Source organism: Carcharhinus amblyrhynchos, chromosome 15 (genome assembly GCF_965287045.1).
Source record: "Carcharhinus amblyrhynchos chromosome 15, sCarAmb.v2.hapA, whole genome shotgun sequence".
NCBI lineage: Eukaryota > Metazoa > Chordata > Chondrichthyes > Carcharhiniformes > Carcharhinidae > Carcharhinus > Carcharhinus amblyrhynchos.
Window position 1 is genome coordinate 50,850,442 of NC_137338.1, and position 22,271 is coordinate 50,872,712.

The 22,271-nt window shown below is 41.1% G+C and overlaps 1 protein-coding gene across 1 annotated transcript in view; it reads left to right on the forward strand.

Moving 5' to 3' along the window:
- Positions 1 to 22,271, forward strand: part of il1rapl1b (interleukin 1 receptor accessory protein-like 1b) — a 688,249-nt gene that overhangs the window by 646,471 nt on the left and 19,507 nt on the right. The window lies entirely within an intron of this gene.

Sequence of the window (22,271 nt, forward strand, 5' to 3'; positions counted from 1 at the left end):
ACCTGATTCAATTTACAGGTTTGAGGATGCTGGCATTTTGTTCAGATGTCTTAAAGCAACAATCAGACTCTTTCTAATACCCCCAAACTATCATAATTCTGTTTTTAATTTAACATTTTGAGTGACAAAGTAGTTTGCACTGCAGCCTCACAGCGCCAGAGATCCGGGTTCAATTCTGGCCTTGGGTGAGTGTGTGGAGTGTCTGAATAGGGTGCTCTGGTTTCTTCCCACAATCCAAAGATGTGCGGGCTATGTGGATTGGCCATGCTAAATTGTCCCTTAGTGTCCAAAGATGTATAGCCATGGTAAATGCATGGGGTTGCGGGGATAGGGGTTGGCTAGGATGCTCTTTCAGAGAGCCAGTGCAGACTTGATGGGCTCGATGGCCTCTTTCTGCACTGTAGGGATCCTATGGTTCTGTGGTTCTCTGGAGTCTAACATATCCTGCAAGATGAAACTCAAGCTGTTGTACTTTCTTAAAAGATGTGACAACAGAAAGAGTACATACATTGATTGTTATCTTCCAAAATTCCCTCAACTCTAGAAAGGTCTTAACAAATTGAAAAACTATGAGTGTAATGTCTCCAACGAAGAAAGAAAGGAGACAGAAAGCAGGAAACTAGAGGTCAGTTAGCCATACATCTGTCACTGAAAAATTATTGCAATCCATTATTAAGGATGTAATAGCAGAGCATTTAGACTATTATAATGCAATCAAGCAGAGTCAACATGGTTTAATGAAGAGGAAATGACAAATTATCAGAGTTATTTGAGGATGTAATAAGCCAAGTGAATAAAGGGCAACCTATAAATGAAACAAAATATTTCAATTTCCAAAAGGCCATTCAAAAGGAGCTACATAAAAGATGGCTGCACAAGATAAGAGTTCATGGTGTGAGTAAAACATTAGCTTGGATAGAGGATTGTATAACTAACAGAAAACAGAGAGATTGGATAAGTGGTTCATTTTCAGTTTGGTAACTCGTGAGATGGCACGAAGAGGTGCCTCAATCATCTATATTGAGGACTTGGATGAAGGGAAAGCATTGCAGCCAGTTTTTCTGGTAATACAGAGGCAGTTGAAAATGTTAGTTGTAAGGAAAATACAAAGAGCTGAATTTTCACCACAGAGGCACGAATAGAAGCCATGTTTGTTTTTGAGTTAGAAGCCCACCTCTAGGGAGAGTCCGATTAATGTTAAGATTTTTGAGGGGGTAAACCTTTCATTGGCGTGGAGATGGGTTCCCTGCCTAATTAAGGGTGGTAAGTGATGAGGTGGTCAATGACTAATAAGATGCCTTCCAACTTCATTGAGGTAACTGGCTGCAGAGTAAGGTAAGTAGGTGAGAGGGCACTTCTACAGGAAGCCACTTGTAAAAAAAAATACATTAACAGAAAGTGCAGTCTGGCCACCAATGTGGCAAAAAAAGTCATTCTACAATGTGTTTTTTTTTCTGTATCACCAACCCATGGAGGCAAAGAGTGTCTGTAGGCCTGCCTGGAGAGTTGACAGACTGCCCATCGGCAGGAAATTGATCGCTCCTTGTCCCATCGGGAAACTGGACATCAATTGAAATATACTAGTTAGTGTCCCAGGGCTGAATTTTCATGGAGTCAGGGGGACTTGGTGGAGAGATAAAAATTGTGGCTGGGACCTGATTCTGGATTCATGACTGTATTCCCAGTGCACCCAGTTTTCATCAATGTAGGTTAAGGCTATGGGTGGTGCAAGTTGCGAGCCCACACCTAGCATTCCCAACTGGGTTTGCTCATTTGCGAGAATAGGCATGTCCTATTCCTCTGCTATTTTCATGGAGTTGGCAAACTTTAAAATGATTCATGGTCCTTGGCACCTTATGTCACCATACCAAATTATTCCCCCTCTACCCACCCCCATAAACTCTCACACCCTCCATTCCAAGCTATGGTACTTCCATACCCATTCACCCATTATACAATGCCTGTGGTAATAATAGGGTGTGTGAAAAAGCTTTCAAAAAAAAGCAATTCATTCATTCTGAACTTTCTACTTCTTCAACTAATGGACTTTTTTGTCACTCGGATTGAGTCTGATGAGTTTCCACTGCTGCATCTCTCCCTTCCACTAGACCACCAGGCTAAACTTCTGCTAAAGTTCTTTCTTAATTCCCCTCATAGCATCTCCAAGGTCATCTTTTCCATGAAACTTACCTCCAGTTCCTCTTTCTACTAATCCCAATTTCTCTCCCTGGTCCTCATGTTAGCCAGTATTGTAAACAGTTATTTCTCACCAGGTCCTGTCCCTCTCTCCTTTAAATTTGCTGCAATCATCATTCTCCTCAACAGAGACCTTGATCCCATACCCTTGACAGCTGCCACATCAACTTAACACTGGGATCAGCATTGATTACTTTAAGGCTCTACTTTTGCCCTTTTATCAAGAGGAAGTCCTACCTGAGAGTGCTGCCAACTAATTAGATTGGCTGGCACCTTACTATTCCACAATAGCACCGGCTGGAAGTGATGGTCCCAGGTTTGAATTCCCTCTCTGATGTACCCCTGCCACAGCACTCAGTCACAAATGATATCCTATGTAACTGTGACAAAGGTAACTTCTCCTTCTCTCCTTCCTAATCTGTCTGCGAACTTTGACATGGTTGACCACACCATCATTCTCTGACACCTCTCCACTGCCGTGCAGTCAGATCAGACTGCTCTGATCTGCTTTCATTCTTATCTATCTAACCATAGTCAAAACATCATTTGCAATGGTTTTCTCCCCACTCCCACACAATTACCAGTGGTGTCCCCCAAGGATCTATCCTTGTCCCGTCCTATTTGTCATGTACGTGCTGCCTCTTGGTGACATTGTTCATTTTCACAGATACTGACAACACACTGTTCTACCTCCCCAACACCTCACTTGACTCCTCCGCTGTTACCAAATTAGCAGACTGCTTATTCCAACACTGAATACTGGATGAGCAGAAATTTCTCCAATAAATATTGGAAAAACTGAAGTATTGTTTTCAATTTCCAATCCAAACTCCTGATCCCTCACTACCACCTCCATCCCTATGCTTGACAATTGTCCAGGACTAAACCAGGACTGTTTACAATCATGGTGTCATATTGATCCCAATGAGAATGGTTGATAACATGTTTACACCCTCGCTAAGGTTGTCTAGCTCTGCAATGTTATCCATCTCAGATCTATTACTGCTGAAACCCCCATTCATACCTTTGTTAATTCTATCCCCTTGTCTATTCCAATGGACTCGTGGCTGGGCTCCCACTTTTCACCCTTGATATTCTTGAGGTCATCTAAAATTCTTATGCCCCATGTCTTAACCCTCACCAAGTCCAAATCACTGTCACTCATGTATTCACTGAATCAGGTTGTTTCCTAGACGAGCGATGTTTTGATTTTAAAATTCTCATCCTCATTTTCAAATCTGTCCAAGACCTCACCCCCTTTCTCTCTCTTCAGTCTGCTCTGGGTCCATAACCCCTTGAAATATTTGGACTCATCTAATTCTGGCCTGTGAAGCATCCCCAGTTTTAATTGCTCTACTATCAATGGTTGTGTCTTCAGCTACCAAGGCCCCAAAATCTGGAATTCTCTCCCTGTGCCTCTTCACCTCTCTACCTCTCTTCCCACCTTTAAGACACTCATTAAAACCTAACTCTCTGGCCAAGTCTTTGATTATCTGACCTCAAATCTCCCCATGTGGCTCAGAGTCATATTTTGTCTTGTAAGAATAATCTGAAACAACTTGGGACATTTTGTTATGCTGAGTATGCTACATAAATAAAAGTTGTTGTTAACACTGTTCCTTTTAATTTCCCATCAAAATAACAGTGGGAGATTGTGAGATCTCAACCTCTGCACATTGATTCTGCAACTCACAGCTTTGCAGCAGTTCATAACCAAACATCACACAAACTTACTTATGGTAATTAGACAATAATAATCTAATTGAAACATTCCAATGATGTCACAAATCACAAGAGAAAAGCTTGAGAGAGCTTCATTACCATATTCTGAACCCTGAAACTAAACCACAGGCTCCGTAATATATGTTCCTCACTGTTGTAGAATGCTGAGAGAGGTTCAGTGGTATATTTAACATTTAGCAATCTATTCTTCCATTGATTTTATTTTTAAAGAGTCTTTTTGCTCTGCTGTTATTAGGGATTTGTACGTAAGTGGAAGGCTGGTTGCCTAACTGTGCTAACGCAGTGTGTATCCCTGTGGAAGATGCACATTATCTAGTTGCGAGAACTCCAGCAATTTATTTTTCACAATCATAAGTACCTTGCAACCCAGGATGTTAATTTTTGTGCGCTTGAGATCAGCTCAGAGAGAAACCCTTTTGGGGCTGGCAAAAAATACTTGTGTCACATGGCAAATCTGCAGACGTTGGAAAGTCCATTAGTGTAATGGATTCACTCGACTAACATATTTTGATAGAGGAGAATAAAACACTTTTCTAATTCTGAAATGCTTATAACAGGTCTGATTAGACAATGCACCAATTCGGTCAGAATAATTTTTACCATTGTAGCAGCAATCATTGCACTCTCCTGAGAGAATTAATTATGTTATCAGGAGGATTCTATGTTAGCTGACTTTAAATGCTGCTCTGTGATGTGACTCCATGGCTGCCTTTCCAACTGTTCTGTTCTGCCACTTGTGTCTTCCCTGAAGGTTTGCTGCTCTCTAGTGTTGCTTCCAAGAAAAAAGAGTATATTGCTTTGCACCGTAAGTGCTGCCATTGCCCACATTGAGAATCTAAATGCAGTAATATGAGCCACAAATCTGTGCGCGCTCATTTTCAACATACACCTGCAGACTTTTCGAGTCTTCTAAATAACAAATTTTGGATCAATCACTTGTCTTCAAATTTTTTCGGGACTGTGGGCTTAAAAAAAGTTCAATCTTTTTTTCTGTGCATCACTCTGTGTTTCCTTTGAAAAGAACCCTTATTATGGAACCCTGAGGAATATAATTCCTGGTCAGTGGCTCAGCAGAGGTGTCAGAGAGAGTTGTGGCAAAGTATTTGAATTAGGGAAAGGAAAGACTTTTAGTGATCTTTGAAATTGGGCATTATTGTATTCAAATGGACATCCATCCATTTGTCTAATACATATTGAATTTAGTACGTATTGTATATTTGACTGAATACTCCTTCTGAGTGCCTATAGATTTGTTGCATCCGTAGATGGAACAGCGATGGATAACTTCAGTGTTAAAGGTGCGTGTCACACTGATGCAGAATTTGCTGGAGCAGGGAATGGCATGGAGAGGGTAACAGTGCATCCAGGGTTTTTGGAGAACAATGGGAAAAACACTGCATCTCCATAATCAACGTGGTTAAGGATTGGGAAAAAAAGGAAAGACTAAAGAAGATAAATTGGAATCAAGAGAAAGTTAAACAAAAATAGGGGTGAAGATGGGTTAAGTGCATTTTTCAATTCATTTTGAAAACTAAGAAGCAAATTCAAAACCTTTAGAGCGGAATTTTCCAGAATTCCAGGCTCTGACTGAAAATTGACATGCGGCTCTCCAGATGCACAGCCAAGTTTTCAAACCAGATTTTCTTTGGCACTTAATTCACAGAGAATCTAGGGTATAGTTTACACCATCACTCTGGCAAGGCAGGGCCTGAAAGTGTTGGAAAGGCTGGCTCCAAAGAAACTGGGGAATCATCGTTAATGGGTACCCCAATCATCCCAGGAAATATACTTCCCCCCAACTCCATGAACATGGAAAACCCTGCCTATAAGCATTGTGGGAACTGCCCCAAACCAGAGGTTTCTGGGGCTCATCTCCCTGCTCCCCTCAATAACACACAAGGACTGGGACAGCCTCGTTTTCCCCATAGGATCACCCCCACTACCCACAAACATATATAAGGGGAAACCACACCCATCCCACCATGGGATTCCCAGGTGGCCCACCCTTGAAACTGCCAACCTGGCACTACCCAGTCATGCCCTTCTCTCCCCATCCCCACCAGGGGCTATACTTACCTTGGCACCCTCAGCGGGTTCTCCTTGACTGATTCCTGTTTTTATATATCTAGTGCAAACCTCACCAGCGTAACTTCAGTGAGGGGGGATCCATGTAGCTAGGAAGCCCTTTAATAAGACTTACACTTCTTAAAATATACAGTTTCTGCCCTTTATGGGAAAGAACCTCATTATGCTACTGGCGTTTCATGACTCTTGTAGGAGTTTACGCCCACATTGCGCTCACGGCAAATGCAGGCACAAATTCTCTGCCCCCCATCCCCACCCCCCACCCCCCACACTGAGGCAATACTTATTCTGAGAGTTATTTTAAAGAGGGTATTTGCAAATGTGCAAGAGTGAGAGAGGAAAAGAACAATATATTGTAGGATACATCTAGCATAGATACTGTTTTATGTGTGAGCAATTTGTAAAGTACGGTACATTAAAATGAGGAAGGGGGAGAATAGATTCAGAGGGAAAATGAATGAGAGAGGGATTGGGATCAGGGAGACTGACTTTCTCCATTTCATATTACTTCAGTTTTCCAAAAGTAAAATTGAATTTTAAATTTGATTGTTTCCATCCGACAGTTAGAAAAAGTCAATATGAATACTGCACCTGTGAGATGGAGATTTGAATTTCTAACATCTATGAGACAGAAAGGCAGAAAGGGAAGGGGGAGAGAGAGAAAATTAATGGAGACAAATGTAATTTCTTTCCTCATTCTAATTTTATTGCTTTTTATGAGTTAACCGCAAACTAAAATTTGTTGAGGGAAAACCGAGAAGGGAGTGTAGATAATGAAAGACAAGGGAAAATCTGTTTGAGAGTGACAGAGCTTCTGGTATTACATCAAATGCCTTGAGAGTTTTGGGGGAGTAGGAAGAGTGAATAGAAGGTTAAGGATGAAATGAATGACAACAGCACAAGGAGAGCTGAGTGGATTAGTTGGTGGGAAGTTGAAAGATTAAGGGATGTGATAGGATGAGGGAGTAAGGAGAACCCTGAGTGACTGGAAGAGGGAGCTACTGAGGGCCACATTCTCCTGGCAAACTCCATGGGCGTGCCTGAAGTTGTGCAGGCGGGAGCGAATGTGAAACCTGCTCACATCCGATATTACACATTCACGGCCATCCAGCATGAAATGCACTCTGTGAAATGTTGAGTGGTGCTGGGAGGGAAGGAGGAGGACAGAATCATGCGAGTTGGTGCTTCCAGTGTGCTCCTTCAGAGGGATTGCCACTGTAGAGCTGCCTCAGGGAGCTGTAAACAATAAATATCAGTGGAAAAACTATGCCTTGTGCATATGAGCAGCACAATTCTATACAGACCTCAGTCTTCAGACATCTTGTTAATTTTATTTGCGTCCTGACTTTCATCCCACTTGGATCATGGTTACAGTGAAAACCTTGAGGCCACTTTGCCAGTAGGCCTGCCAGCTAACCATAAATGCAGACATGCCACATAAAATCCCAGTCAATTGCTGCATAATTCCCTTAATTTGGTTTCTTGATTGTGGGCGGATTTGCTTCCGACTCGCTTCTGTGCCCGCTAACCAAAATATTGCACGAGGGCACGATGACCTGGGTTCGTGCCTGACCCAGGAGCATGTACAATTGCACAAAAAAGATACTGGGTGTTCACCCACCTGAATAACATAAAATTCTGGTCATGCTAAATGCAGTTGGCAGCCATTGGTGCCGTCTTCCCTTACCATATGATTCCATGTCATCCCAAACCTCCCAACCTAAAGAATAAAACACAAACCAGAGAGACGCCGTCAAAGAGACAAGAAAAATAAAGAACTGAAAGGAAATGAGTTGCAGAGACAAGATGAGAGACAGATAGGAAACAGCATCACAAATACATCAGATCCAGGTGTGAGTGGCCATATTCTTTGTTCTGGCTGTGCAATACCACAAGTGTTTTGACTAGAATATTATTTAAAATATTATCTGTGGCACGCCCTATTGTAAACTGAAATGTAAACATTTCTTATGGGAATCCCAATGTTAAAGTATGTACTTGTTATCCTTAGCTGCAATGCTGCTAGATGCCATTCTGATGGGGACTGCACTGATAATATCTTCATTCATCTATAACAGAAGTCTGGCATAGAATTCCCCACTCTTTGCAAAACGTTGCTCAATTCCTTCCTCTGTGAATACAAACTGTAGTTTCAACCTCTGGTGAAATTGGTTCAACATTAAAGGAGAGTGCAAACGGTTTCAAAATATTCCAGTGCACTATTAAAAAAAGATCTTCCAGCACTTTGCTAATTTTTGTACATTACTGTCCCTGTTGTCTACTCATTATTCTGGGTTTTAACCCTCCTACTGAGCTGCTGCCGTTCTAGTTATAAGCAAAACTAATCTCAAAGTGACTTCATTGCTTTTCACCTGTATTGTTGCTTTGAACAAACCAGAGGCACCCAACCCAGGAAAACCACAAGTAGTTAATTAAAATATTACAGTGACCAACCAGATTCAGCACATAACTCAATATCATAATCCCATTAGAACTCCATGCATGTTCAAAATATTGGCTTTAAAATGACAGTGAACCATGGAAGTCATGATGGTTTATAAACCTCATTAAACCCCATGGCAGTGCACATTTGTTTAAATTTAACACTCTGATCTCTTCCTTTTATAGTACACCACATTTTATATCTACTATGCAACATATATGCTGTGCATTCTACTCCATTTCTCAAATTATTTATTGAACCTCAATTGCTTCCATATTTCCGTAGTAGTAACTTTACAACCATTCCCTCCTTATGAGCCTCTTAGTTCCACCCAAGAACGGATTATTGCCTACTTCCTTGTAGTTCATCTGGAATTACTGCAGCTGAACTCTTCAATATGTGCATCCCTCTGCACCCCACTGTCAGTCTTCCTATTTGCTGCTTTGAACCCCAGTGCATGTGAACCACACTTCTGTTTCATCTGCGATGGCATCTGAATCTACTCAGCAGTTCAACCCCACCAAATCTTCCCTCAATCATAAAGTCAGGATTGAAGCTGCTCAGTGCTGATTATACAGCTCCATTCACATCTCCCTTGGCAATGGAGCAGCTTACACCAGAATCTGGTCAATCCACACACTTGAGCTGATAAATGATAGGTAACACTATGCTCCCAACACAGCTCCAGTCAGATTGCAATAAAAGATCCAAGCAATTTCTCCCTTTGACAAGGTCTAGATTATCATCTTTAGCTCCTGTCATAAACTCCCTATTCTCCTCACTAACTATTCTGCTCCTCTGCCACACACCTTAGGACTGAACTAGACTGTTTACAAACTTGGTGCCTATTCAACTCTGAACAGAGGTGATTGAGAGGTTCTCCATCCTCTCCATCACAAAGATAACCTCCATAAAATTGGACACCTCAGCCCTTCAACTGTTGCAACCACTATTCATGTTTTTATCACTTCCAAACCCAATGACTCTAATATTGATTTTGCCTGCCTCCTATCATCCAGCAATCTCAAACTCCATTGCTGCCCACATCTGATCCTGCACCATTGGTTTAAGTTCATTCAGTGCCTCAAATGTAATATTTTCAACCGTATATTTAATTTCCTTCACTGCCTCTGTAATTTTTCCCACCTGCCCATTTCTCTTGCACAGGTTCCTTAAGCATCACCCTGCCATTATTGACTGTTGCTGTATGATCCTTTGTGGAATTTCTTCCTTGCACCTCTGTTCATTACCACCTTCGCCTTTCTCTAAGATCCCCACTAAAACCTACCTCTTTGTCATACCACCACATTTCCTGGTCCTTTGCTGTTCCTTTTGCAGAATCCTTCTACACAAAGAGGAATAAAATTCTTCAAACTGAGCCAAACCCTTATTATTTTCTAATGACAATTTAACAACATACTGAGAGAATATAACTTATAGTGTCCATGTTGAAGAAGAGAGGAGAGGACTTTAAGTACATAAAGTGTTTTTATTAAGTATCTAAGTATCTAATATATCTTCAAGCTCCTGAGTCATTTAGTCTCTGTTGGAGCTACTATTTTAGGGTTCTGCTCACACCTGGAGCATTTGGGATGATACATTTTGCTGAAGAGGCTGTTTGAATCCCTAAGTGGCTGCATTGATTTACACAGAGGTCAGAAATGCCTCTGTGGTGATCTGAATGCAGCTGAGCCAGAAAATTTTTAGCAGCAGCTGAGCACACAGCAGTGCTACTATGTTGGAAAGGCTCTCAAGTGCTAGCTGCCTGGATAATTGATTCTGTTCCAGTACGCAGATAGCCCCTTCCTAACATTGCCACTCCAACAGCAACAATCAGCCGCTGAAGTGAGTGGGGACCCGATGGTGACTGTCTCTGTGGGAAGTGTATTATATCAATAAAGTCAAGGTACCTAAAAGGAATGAGATGCTTCTTTCTAAAATGTGCACCTATTTTGTGTTGGAAATATTTCACGAGCCTTTAAAATGTGTCTCATGAAATCAGTGTAATGCAGTTCAGTTAGGAATTAATTTCTGGTTCAGCAAAATCATGCACCAATTCAAATTGCTGCTGATATCCTGAATTCCAGGATAGAATGCTGGACAATTCTTATTAGAACTTACTTTATTTGGCTGGTTTGATCTATTTACTATACTAGGCCAATTGTTGCACTTTTATGGGAATGGAAGTAAGAGTATAATGTGGAATCCATAACCGTATTTCTCCAGTTTCTCTTCAATTTCTCCAAGCTTATCATTGAGATCCACTTCTTAATGCCTGCATCCTATTCCAATTGTCCAACTTTCTTTCTGATGGGTGGCAGAGTGGTTAGCACTGCTATTTTGTAGATCCAGGATCCAGGGCCAATTCTAGCCTTGGGTGTCTGTCTGTGTGGTGTTGCACATTTTTCCCATGCCCGCGTAGGTTTCCTCCGGATGCTCCAGTCTCCTTCCACAATCCAAAGGTGCACAGGTTAGGTGGATGAATGGGGTAAATATGTGGGGTTATGGGGATTGGGCCTGAGTAAGCAGTTCTGTTGGAGAGTTGGTGTAGACTTGATGGGCCAAATGGTCTCCTTGTGTATTGTAGAGATTCTATGATACCTACTGAGATAGTCCTTCCAATTTTTGTCATCAATCCTCTACTCAGAAAAAAAGCCTTGATATCTCTGTCCTTGCAAACCACTTCTATTTCCCCTCCAAAGTCCTTGAATGTATTAATGCCTCATAAATCTGTGCCTGTGTTTCTTGGAACTTTACATTTGAATCCCTCCCATCAAGTTTTTGCCCCCACTGTAACACCAAAACATTGCCAAAGTCACAAATGACATGCACTGTGACTGTAACTGAGGTCAACATATTTCCCATCTTTCTTGACCTGCCTACAGCCTTTAACATGATACATCTTCCTCTGACATAATTTCATCTAATGAGGTGGGACTCAACTGGTTCCATTCTTAGCTATCCATTTACAGCCAGACAATCAGCAGCAATCTCTTCTCATTCCTGCACTATTACCTCTGTTGTCGGTACACAGTCTATCCTCAACCCCTTCCAATTTTTCATCAAAGTGGAATAAGAATGGCAGCATGGATATGAAGTTGGAAACTGAGGGTTACAGTGAACAGTTGAGCTTTGGACTGGAGGATAATGACAGAAGTATTCCCCAGGGACAGTACTAGAATTGTTACTCTTCTTCATGAAGGTTGACTTGGACTCGAATGTACAGGGTACAATTTCAAAATTTGCAGATGGTTCAAAACTTGGAAGTATAATGAACTGTGAGAGAATACTGACAGACTTCAAGATGACATGGAATGGATGAGCACAGCATGGATGAAATTTAATGCAATGAGATGTGAAGTGATATAGTTTGATTGTAAGAAAGTACAATTCTAAAGGAGATGCAGTAATGGAGGAACCTTGGGGAAATCTGCAAAAATCATTGAAGGGACAGAGTAAGTTGAGCAAGTGGTTAACAAGGCAATTTATAAGTAAAGGCATGGGATGGGATTTTACAATCCCCTGCCAATAGATTTGAAGTTGGGTTGGCATGATAAACCCAGCACCCTCTCTACTGCCTGCATGCCCAGCCTTATGCCAACCATGTCAAGCACCTAGCCCAACAAATTTCCCTGCATGGCCCATTGGGGGTCCTACCTTAACAGTCCTCCCTTGCCCATCAGAAACCCCTTTCCCAAGGTCTTCTTCTTCCATAGTCTCTCAAACCCCAGCCTCCTCATCCCTTCACAATCCTCCCCGTTACAGGGTCTATCAACTTGGCACTCAAAAAGTTCCCCCATACACATGTCCAAATCCTGATCCAACACCTCATGCCTCTGTCCTGAAGCGCTGGAGGTCTGCGGGACATTGGGTCTCCAACCATCCCACTCCCACCAGTCTATTAATGGCCAGTTGGCTGTTAAATGGCTGTGGTGCAGTTGGTATTTCCTTTGGTTGGGTCTCCCCGCTTCCTCCTCCTATTGCAGCGCTGCAGTGCCAACCCCTACCCCTCCTTTTTAGCGAAGAGGCTGGAGAATTTTCTGCCTTGTATAATTCAACTCATAGAGAAAAATAGCAAGGAAGTTATAATGAACCTTTATAAAACATTGCTGAAACTTCAACTGATTATTGTGTCCAATTCTGACAATTACAGTTTAGGAAGGATGTGAAGGTCTTAGAGAGAGTATGGAAAGATTGACATAAAATAGGTTTAGGGATGAGAAACTTCAGTTATGAAGGATAGATTGGAGAAGCTAGGGTTGCTTTCCTAAGGCAGAGAAGATTGAGAGAAGATTTGATTAAGGTATACAAAATCATGAGGGTCCTATCATGGAGATAGAGGAAAGTTTTCCCAATAACCAGAGGACAATAATTTAAGAATCAAAAGTGACATGAAGGCAAACCTTTCTACATTGAGAGTGGTTGAAATCTGAAATGCAGAGAGTGTGATGGGAACAGTTTCAATTGTGGCTTTTCAAAGGGAAATCAATAAAAGCATCCTATGGGCCTGCTTTTACCATTTTCATTCAAAGAGCTGAATCTGGGCACAATTTAGATCCGACTTGGAAACCTGTTCTCAGGCACTATCTTAGGCACTCAGCCTGAACAAAAAATTGTGTGTCTGAATTGCGCTGTGGGCAGAGCTTATCACGCCCGAAACGATCGGAGCTCTGAACTGCACATGCACAGTTAGAAAAAAAATTGAAAATCACGCCACTGTCACATCGCTCCCAGGCCACAAAAAGCAGATAAAGTGGCTCGGGAGTGATGGCTCCCACAGAAATCACCCCCACCCTACACCATAACTTTCCCCCTTATCCACCCACTCCCCCACTACCCAGACCGATTGCGACCCCCTGCCCCCTTTCCCCCCATTGATCACCTACAATGTGGCAGCGGACACCCCCCCCACCCCACCCCTGCCCAGCCAACCACCCCGACCAGAGATCTATCTGGCCTCCCTTCCCTTCTGCCCTGTCCCCAGAGAAAGTTTGGGGTCTCCCCCCTTCACCAGACATCCGGTCTCCACTCCCCCCTCTCCCCACCATCAGAAAACAATAGGGCCTCCCTCCTCCCACCCCCCCCCCCCCCCCCCCCCCCCCCCCCACATCAGACAATGACCTGCCCTCCTCCCTCGACTACCCCCCCAACCAGGCAACGATCTGGCCTCCCTCTTCCCCCATCCACCAGAAATACACCTGACCTGCCTCCTCCTCCCTCCTCCTCCATCCACCAAAGAATGAGCTGACCCATCTGCCTCCCCACACCACCGATCTGAGTTAGAGAACCATTGGAAGCTCTGAACTTACCCCTTCAGCAGATGGAGCGCCTGAAATAGACTTTTTGCCAAGCATGCCTGTTCTGTGCCAAATCTGGATGCGACAACACAATGGTAAAGGGGGAAATGCTGATAAAGTTGAGCGGGCATTTCATTAATTCAATTTAAATGCATGCAAATGCATTTGAATCGCCGTTGCGCCTGTTTTAAGCATGAATCAGATCACAGCCATTTTCAGGCCTTGGTAATATGGACATCTGCGGGTGAAGATTGCGATAATGGCCTCACACCCAACTTTACCATGTTTTTGCGCCCATTCGCGATGGTAAAATTGGGCCTAAGATGATAAATTTACAGGGTGAAGGGTATAGTTAAATGGCACTCCCAGTGAACCAGCAGGATTGGATTTTCATTCTGGATTGAACCATAGAACTCTACAGTGCAGAAAAAGGCCCTTCAGCCCATCGAGTCTGCACCGAATACAATCCCACCCAGGCCCTACCCCCATATATTATACCCACTAATCCCTCTAACCTATGCATCCCTGGACACTAAGGGGCAATTTCTTAGCATGGCCAATCAACCTAACCCGCACATCTTTGTTCTGTGGGAGGAAACTGGAGGAAACCCACGCAGAGAACATGCAAACTCCACACAGACAGTGTTAATGTTAGGTTGTTAAATCAGACATGCAGCACAAATCCTATAATGATAGTCCTCAGGTTTGTGTCAACAGGCAGTGAATTATCAAACACTAACTAAGTGGGGCAAGGGATCAAATTTGTTAGATGCAATAAACCAAAGATAAGGTGTGAGAAAATGGAACTGATATGTGAAATGATAAACAGACTTTGACAGGAAATGAGAGAAAGTACAAATCTAGGAATAAAACAGCACATAAGGCAAGATGCTACGAAAATAATAAAAGGACAAAACTACAGGCTCGGTATCTAAATACACAAAGCATTTAAATTGAAACAGATACAGGTGAATTGATAGCACAAATAGAAATGATTAAGTACAATCAGATATTCATTACAGAGTCACGGCTGGAGGATGGCACAAATTCGGACCTGAATATTGAAGAATATGTGACATTTACCTAGAACAAAAGGATAGGAAAAGGTGGAGGGGTGGCTCTGTTTATTAATGATGGTATTAGCACATTAGAGAAGGCTGAACTAGTTCAGGAAACTAGGATATAGGAGTGGTTTGGATTGAGATGAAAAATGGTAAAGGCAAGAAGTCACTTGTATAGTCACAGGTGTACAGGTTCCCTAAATGTAACAACACATTAGGATAGATATAGGATAAGAGATAATGGGAGATTATCAGAAAGGTATGGCAATTATCATTTAGACAGAAAAAAAAATCAGATGGGCAATGTGAGCATGGATGAGGAGTTCATAGAATGTTTTCAGGATAGTTTCTTAGAACAACACACACTGGAACCAACCAGAGAGCAGCTTTATCAAACCTGATGTTCTTCAATGAGATGGGATTAATTGATAACCTTAGTGAAAACAATCCTAGGCAGCAGTGATTATAATATGATTGGATTTTACATTCAGATTGAGGAAAAGAAATGTGTGTTGATGACTAGTATTTTATTCTTAAATAAAGGCAATTATGAGGACATGAAACCAAAGATAGCTGAAGTGAATTGACAACTGATTTTAAGGGGTAGGTCAATAGAGGTTCAGTAGCAAACAGTTAAATGGATATTTCAGAACACACAAAATAGCTACATTCCATTAGGAAAACAAAATCTCAAGGCATTTTGCATCAGTCTTCATTATAGAGGACACAAGTAACATCCCAGAAATAGTTTTAAATCAGGAAGTGGAGAGAGTGAGGAATTCAGGGAAGTTACTATCACCAGGGAAGTGGTACCAAGATAAATGTTGGGACTATGAGCTGACAAATCTTTAAGTCTGGATGGATTTTCACTCTAAGGTCTTAAAAGAATTGGCTAGTGAGGTAGTTGGTGCATTGGTTTAATTATCCAAATTTAATTATCCAAAATTCCCAAGGTACCCAAAGGGAAGTTTCTAGCCCATTGACAGCCCATCATAAATTTTGTTGGAGTTAATCACCAACTGAAGAAACAGCCACTCTCTGGAGTATGGAATCACGGATTGAGACAGTGCAGAAAATGGCCATTTGGCCCTTGTGCCTGAAGGAGCCTGCCACGCAAAGAACAAATTAAGCATATGGCAACATCATCCATCCTAAGTTCCATAATTTCCATCTTTCCATGAGCCCTGATAATCAAGTGCCTGCTTAAAGCAATCTTTCTCCTGACAACCAGCTAATCAAGGTGAATTGGGATTTCTTGATTATAACTACTATAATTTTAAAGTTCCATCAGATTGGAAAATAGCAAATTAATTCCTTCATTCAAAAATGGAGGGAGACAGAAAGCAGGAAACTACAGGCCAGTTAATTTGACATCTGTCCTAAGGAAAATGTTAGGAGCTAGATATTCTTAAAGATGTGATAACAGGACATTTGGAAAGAGTTAATGCTGTCAGGCAGAGTCAACATGGTCTTGTGAAAGCAAAATCAGTTTTACCCAATTTATTGGAGTTTTTTGAAGGAATCACATGTTGGAGATAAAGAGGAACCGATGGATATACTGTTCTTAGATTTCCAGAAGATATTTGATAAGGTATTGCATCAAAGGCTATTGTGGAAAACAAAAACTTGTGATATAGGGAGTAACATATTGGCATGAATCGAAGATTGGCTCCTGTTAGCTAGCCAGAGAGTTGGCATAAATAAGTCAATTTCTAGTTGGCAGGATGCAATGAGTGGTATGCCACAGGAATCAGTGCTGGCACTTCAAAGTTTTACAATTTATATAAATGACTTGGATGAAGGGACTGAAGGTGTGTTGCTAAATTTGCTGTTGACACAAAGATTGGTAGGAAAGTAAATTGTGAAGAGAACATAAGATGGCTACAAAGAGGCTGAGTGGTCTACACCTGTTCCTAATTCATATGTTCACACAACATTTTTTAGACAGCTTTGATAGTTCTTTGACAGCTTGACAGTTCCAATCAGTTTATATACTTTTTATACACAACCATGTCTACTTTTAACAATCCCAAAGATCTCCTTTCCTGAGCCAAGGGGAGTTTTACTTCCCCCAAATGGCAGCTGACCGTTCCCTAAAGTGTCCCATGACCATATCCAGAGGGTACATTACTTTTTTCAAAGGGTATCCAAATGAATCTCCGAAGTTCACACCTGGTCCTACCAGGTCTCATCTGCACTTACAAATTTCAGACGTGTATCTAACCAAAATCATTCGAGTGGAGGCAACATGCTGATTTGTATGGACAGCTGCCTCTATGAACCATGAATGTGTGACTTATCACCTACTCGCACTCCGCCCCACCCCACATCCCCCAACCCCACAAAATGACTGAGGCTGTGTTCAGAGGTGGAACTCCCAGTTTTGGATCTACTTCACCTCTTGATCCCTCCACTTTTACTAAATTATCAGGCTGTTTCTCTGAGGGGCAGCAGTTTCCTTTAACTAAATATTGGGAAAGTAGAAATCATTTTCTTCAGTCACTGCCACGAACCCTTTCCCCAACACTGATTGCAACTCTTTCCCTGGCATGTTTGAGAATGAACCAAACTGTTAATTTTTGTTCTATTTGATTTTGAGATGAGCTTCATGTACCTGCGACACCACTAAGACGACTATTTCCACCTCTGCAAAATTGTGTCTGCACTTGCATCAGCTTATCTGCTGCTGAAATCCTCATCCATGTCTTTGTTAGAAAACTGTTGCTTGTTTTCTAATTTTCACCAGGTTTTGCCCCTGATCTTGCTGACTTATTGATTCGATTTATTATTGTCATATGTACCGGGATACAGTGAAAAGTATTGTTTTGCATCCCAGCCATACATAGCTCGCAAAAAGTCCTGATTCCTAGCTAAGCCATTCCTTGGCCTTAAAATTCTCATCCTTTCAAATTCCTCCATGACATCACCTTTCCCCTATCTCAGAGCGTACAAAAATATCTGCACTCTCCCAATTCTGACCTCTTAAGCATTACCCATTTAAATCATTCCACCAATGGCGACTGTGCTTTATCTAAACTCTGGAATTCCCTTCCTAAATCCCCACTTCACTAGTGGTCTTTCCTCCTTTAAACCACTTATTGAAATCTACCTCTTTGACCATCTGCCCTAATATCTCCTTATGTGAGTTAGTGTGATATTTTAGTTTAATAATGCTATTGCAGCACCTTGGAACATTTTATTACATTAAACCCACTCTATCAATAGAAGTTTTTGTTGTATTTGTCAAAATATAATTTCCTATTTTCCTCAGATGTGGGAATGACAGTTGCTCAGTATTGAAAAAGTATATATTCTGTTAAAATTGCTTAATTCTGTAATCACTGAGAAGAAATTATTCAGTGTCCTGCAGCTACATTGAAAAAAATATTCACTGCTGTATGATTAAAGGTTAGTTCCTTCATGAAAGCAAATATGGTATTCATATGGAAGGTGATTATCTAATCTCTGTCACTGTTAAACAGGAGGTTCACAAGTCTGGAATAGGGGAGGTTGAAAATTGCAGTTACACCTGCATTTGTGGAGTTTCCAACCCACTGACAGCCCATCACAAATTTTGTTGGAGTTAATCACCAATTGAAGATACAGCCACCCATGGATTGAGACAGTGCAGAAAATGGCCATTTGGCCCTTGTGCCTGAAGGAGTCTGCCATGCAAAAAACAGATTTAGCATATGACAACATCATCTGTCCTAAATTCCATAATTTCCATCTTTCCATGAGCCCTGCTAATAAGGTGCACGCTTAAAGCAAGCACTCTCCTGACAACCAGCAAGTCAAGGTGAATTGGGGTTTCTTAAAGGTCAACTGCTTTAGTTTTAATTGTGCTGACAGTTTTCCATCGACTGCAGCAGAATAAAAAAATAGACCCTTTGGCTACAATTTCCCTGCATTTGCCACCTGTGCAGAATGTTGTTCTGAGGACAAATTAGGAAATATGGTCCTGATGTTGAAGAATGGGGTTCTCATTGCACATGATTTATTTGAAGAAGAAAAAGCAGAAGGGTCAGCAAGAGGAGGTTAAGGAAGCAAATCAGGAGGACAGGTTGGCTCAGTTCACCATTCCCAAGTCTTTCTCTATGAGTTACATTCAAGAGACTTTGATTCAGCCACAGAACTTTGGAAAAGCTCAGTTCACTGGTGCAGTCAGATCTTAAAGCTTTTCAATGGCACAGACAACTCTCACAGTGCTAGAAAAGGTCACAACAAGACAAATCTGTGTCCTGTGACTCATTTTACGCAACGACTGGAGATTTTTGCTAGATCAATTAATTCAATGTGCATAGTTCCATCAAGCAAGTTACAAATGACTTATCAAGACAGCACAGTATGACAGTGATCTTAAGCAGTTGAATGAGAGGGTTATCAACTCTTACAGGGTCACAGGATTCTCCAGGGATTTTCAATCAATTGATTACATTTGTGGCAACTTGTTCCCCAATTTGTATCAATTGAAAAGGTTTTCATTCTTTGAATTTGCAATTAATATGTGATTAGAGAGACCGATTCCTCCATGGTGGTGCACATTATGTTAGGAGCTGTCACTGATACTTTCATGCTCGCACTATTCAATATTTTTAAGAAGCGGGTTGATAGGTTTTTGATAGGCGAGGGGATTAAGGGTTATGGGGAGAGGGCGGGAAAGTGGAACTGAGCCACGACAGATCAGCCATGATCTTATTGAATGGCAGGGCAGGCTCGAAGGGCTAGATGGCCTACTCCTGCTCCTATTTCTTATGTTCTTATGTTCTTATGAGAGTGGGTGCCTAGTTAGCTATTGGCTGATAAAGAACATCTGTTCCTCCAATGGTTCATCACTTGGCTTCTTAGGGAGCCTCTGTCACAGTTCGGTGCAGCAATGAAGTATATTTTTGAACCAGAAATTACATTGAGGAAGCCATTAGAGTGCTAAGAGGCAGGTTCAGGTGCTTAGATACATCAACGGTTTCCTGCACTAAGTACCAAGGACAGTTATTTGATTTGTGGTAGCCAGCTGTGTCCTTCACAATTCCATTTTTGAAAAAAGCAAGCTGATAGAAATTCCAAAGAATGACGGAGGGATAAAGTCCCACAGATAATATAGTAGAGAAGAATTGTCAAATTCACTTACTATGGTGGGAACACTATGGGCCAGATTCTGCTGTAGAAATAATAGTGACGCTGGCAATATTAAATACTACATTCTTTTAATCTAATGTACCATTTAATATTTAGGTTAGATATGTTATATCTTACCTGCTTCAGTGTTTTATATTGTGTACTTTGCATCTTAGTGCATCAGAGTATTTATGTATCAGAGGATAAATTAATTTTATGCAGATTTTTAAAACAGTTTTAGTTTTTTGGAGCCCTGTTATTCATTTACTAATAAATGTCCTGTACTTCATGGTTGGAAGGTCACATGTAATGATAACAACTACATCGTGGATTTTACTACCTAACCAAACACATTTCAAAAGGTAGTGTCCTTGATAAACCAGAAATAATTTCCATGTAGGTTTAAAGGCTTCAGATTATGATGTGACTGGAGATAGCGACCAACACTTCTGAATCAATGCCTCCTATATCCGAAGCTGTGTCTGGTCAGTGAGCAGATCATTTCTTCACATAAAAATAATTACAAATATTACATGCAGACATTCATTCAAACACTTCATTTACTCTTCCCATCTCTGCTTGGCTGATTGTGGCTTATATGCTATCACCATTGATTTAATAATGTACTTTCTCTTAAGCAACTGTTGCTTAGTCAGGCTGCCAAACAATAAAAGGCAATGATTGGTTTATATGCTCTCTTACAATAGGATAAGTGATACCACTGAGGACCTGGCTGTTGCCTGGCAGGTGGAATGTGGCCACATTTATGTTGCGGGTAACATTTCCTGAGGCATTGAGCTGTTTGGGAATGACTCCAATCCATCACTTAAATGTATGGAACTTCTTCATTTTTGTTTAGTTTTGTAACAAGAGGGACCTTTTCTGCTTAAACTCAAGATCATGGCATTGACGAATGGTGATAATTTGTCCTTCTGAACACAGTGTTTGTTTGATGAACGATATGTTGCAGAATGATGGGAAGACTTGTCACTTCTCAGTGATAAGTAATCAAGATAGAGTTTCTGGAGTCCATAAACAATTTCTGCAGATTGTATCTGCTCCTTTCACACATGGGTAGCAATCAGCAGCTCAAGATCATCATACATTATTACATTTCAGGATGTCACTACCACTAAATGTCACTGCTATAATTTTACATGGTAAGCAATTTTATTGTTCATTGCCATTAAAAATAATTCGCTTAAACTCTATAAAGAGATGTTTTATTATAACAAAGTATCGAGAAAAAAATGGATTATCAACAGGGTTCCTCAAGAATCATAAAGGGACAACGTCATCAACACTTGTAAAAACATTTGTACAAATATAGAAAATCCATGAAGAGTCTACCTGTCCATTGCTATATAGTCAATCAATCAACATATTCACATCAAATCCTTCTGTTATTTTAATGGAAGCAATATTAATTGCTCAGATAATCATTTCACTTATTTGAAGATTTCAAGACTTCAAGGCTTTACATGAACAATTAAAAAGGAAAGATCAGGCTAGCAAATGCAAATTATTTCTTATGCTACCAGAAACTACTGCTGGCTTGATGGTAATTACTGTTTTGCTCTACCTCCGATGTTTCCAGGCAATTTCTGCTCTTAGTAACTGCAGTTCTTGATGAACATTTTTGGAGCCAACTATATTCTGCAAACCATTTGTCATTTTAAAATTCTGATTTACGTGTTACAGGAAGAGCTTTTTTGGTTAAGTCTAGTAATGTGTGCATTCCCAGGAAATAGTTTTGCCTGGTGCAATTCAAAAATTCGAATGCAGAACTCACTCGTAAATCATGTATTGTCCAGCTGCTTGCTGAGATTTTACCGAAGTTATCAGCTACCAGAGTGCTGCACATAATTTCCTTTGAATTGTAGAGCAATTGTCCTACTGTTTCTATCTCGAGGATCATCTACAGCCAATGAACACAGTAACATTATCAGTTAGCAGCAGGCCTTTCTGTTAATGATTGTTTTTAAGCAATGGTCATTGAATTCTTGATTCAGGTTTCCCCAAGGGGTTCATCAGAGCTCTGTGCTCCCATTGTTTTCAAGCACTCTTCCCTGAAGAAAGCAATCGAAATATTTTTATATTCGTAGAATTGGGCTATTCCAGTGATCTTGTGGCAAAAAAGGTTGATATTTCAATCCAGCTGAGTATTGATGATGGTTTATTTTTCAGTGCTTAATCAGATCAAATTGAATGGCCCAGATCTCCCAGCCACCAGATTGTTGGAGACCAGATGAAAGCCTCAAGATGCACATCAGGATATCCTGGAAGTCTTGCTGCATGGACTCCATGGGAATTGCTTTGAGAAGTTTGAAC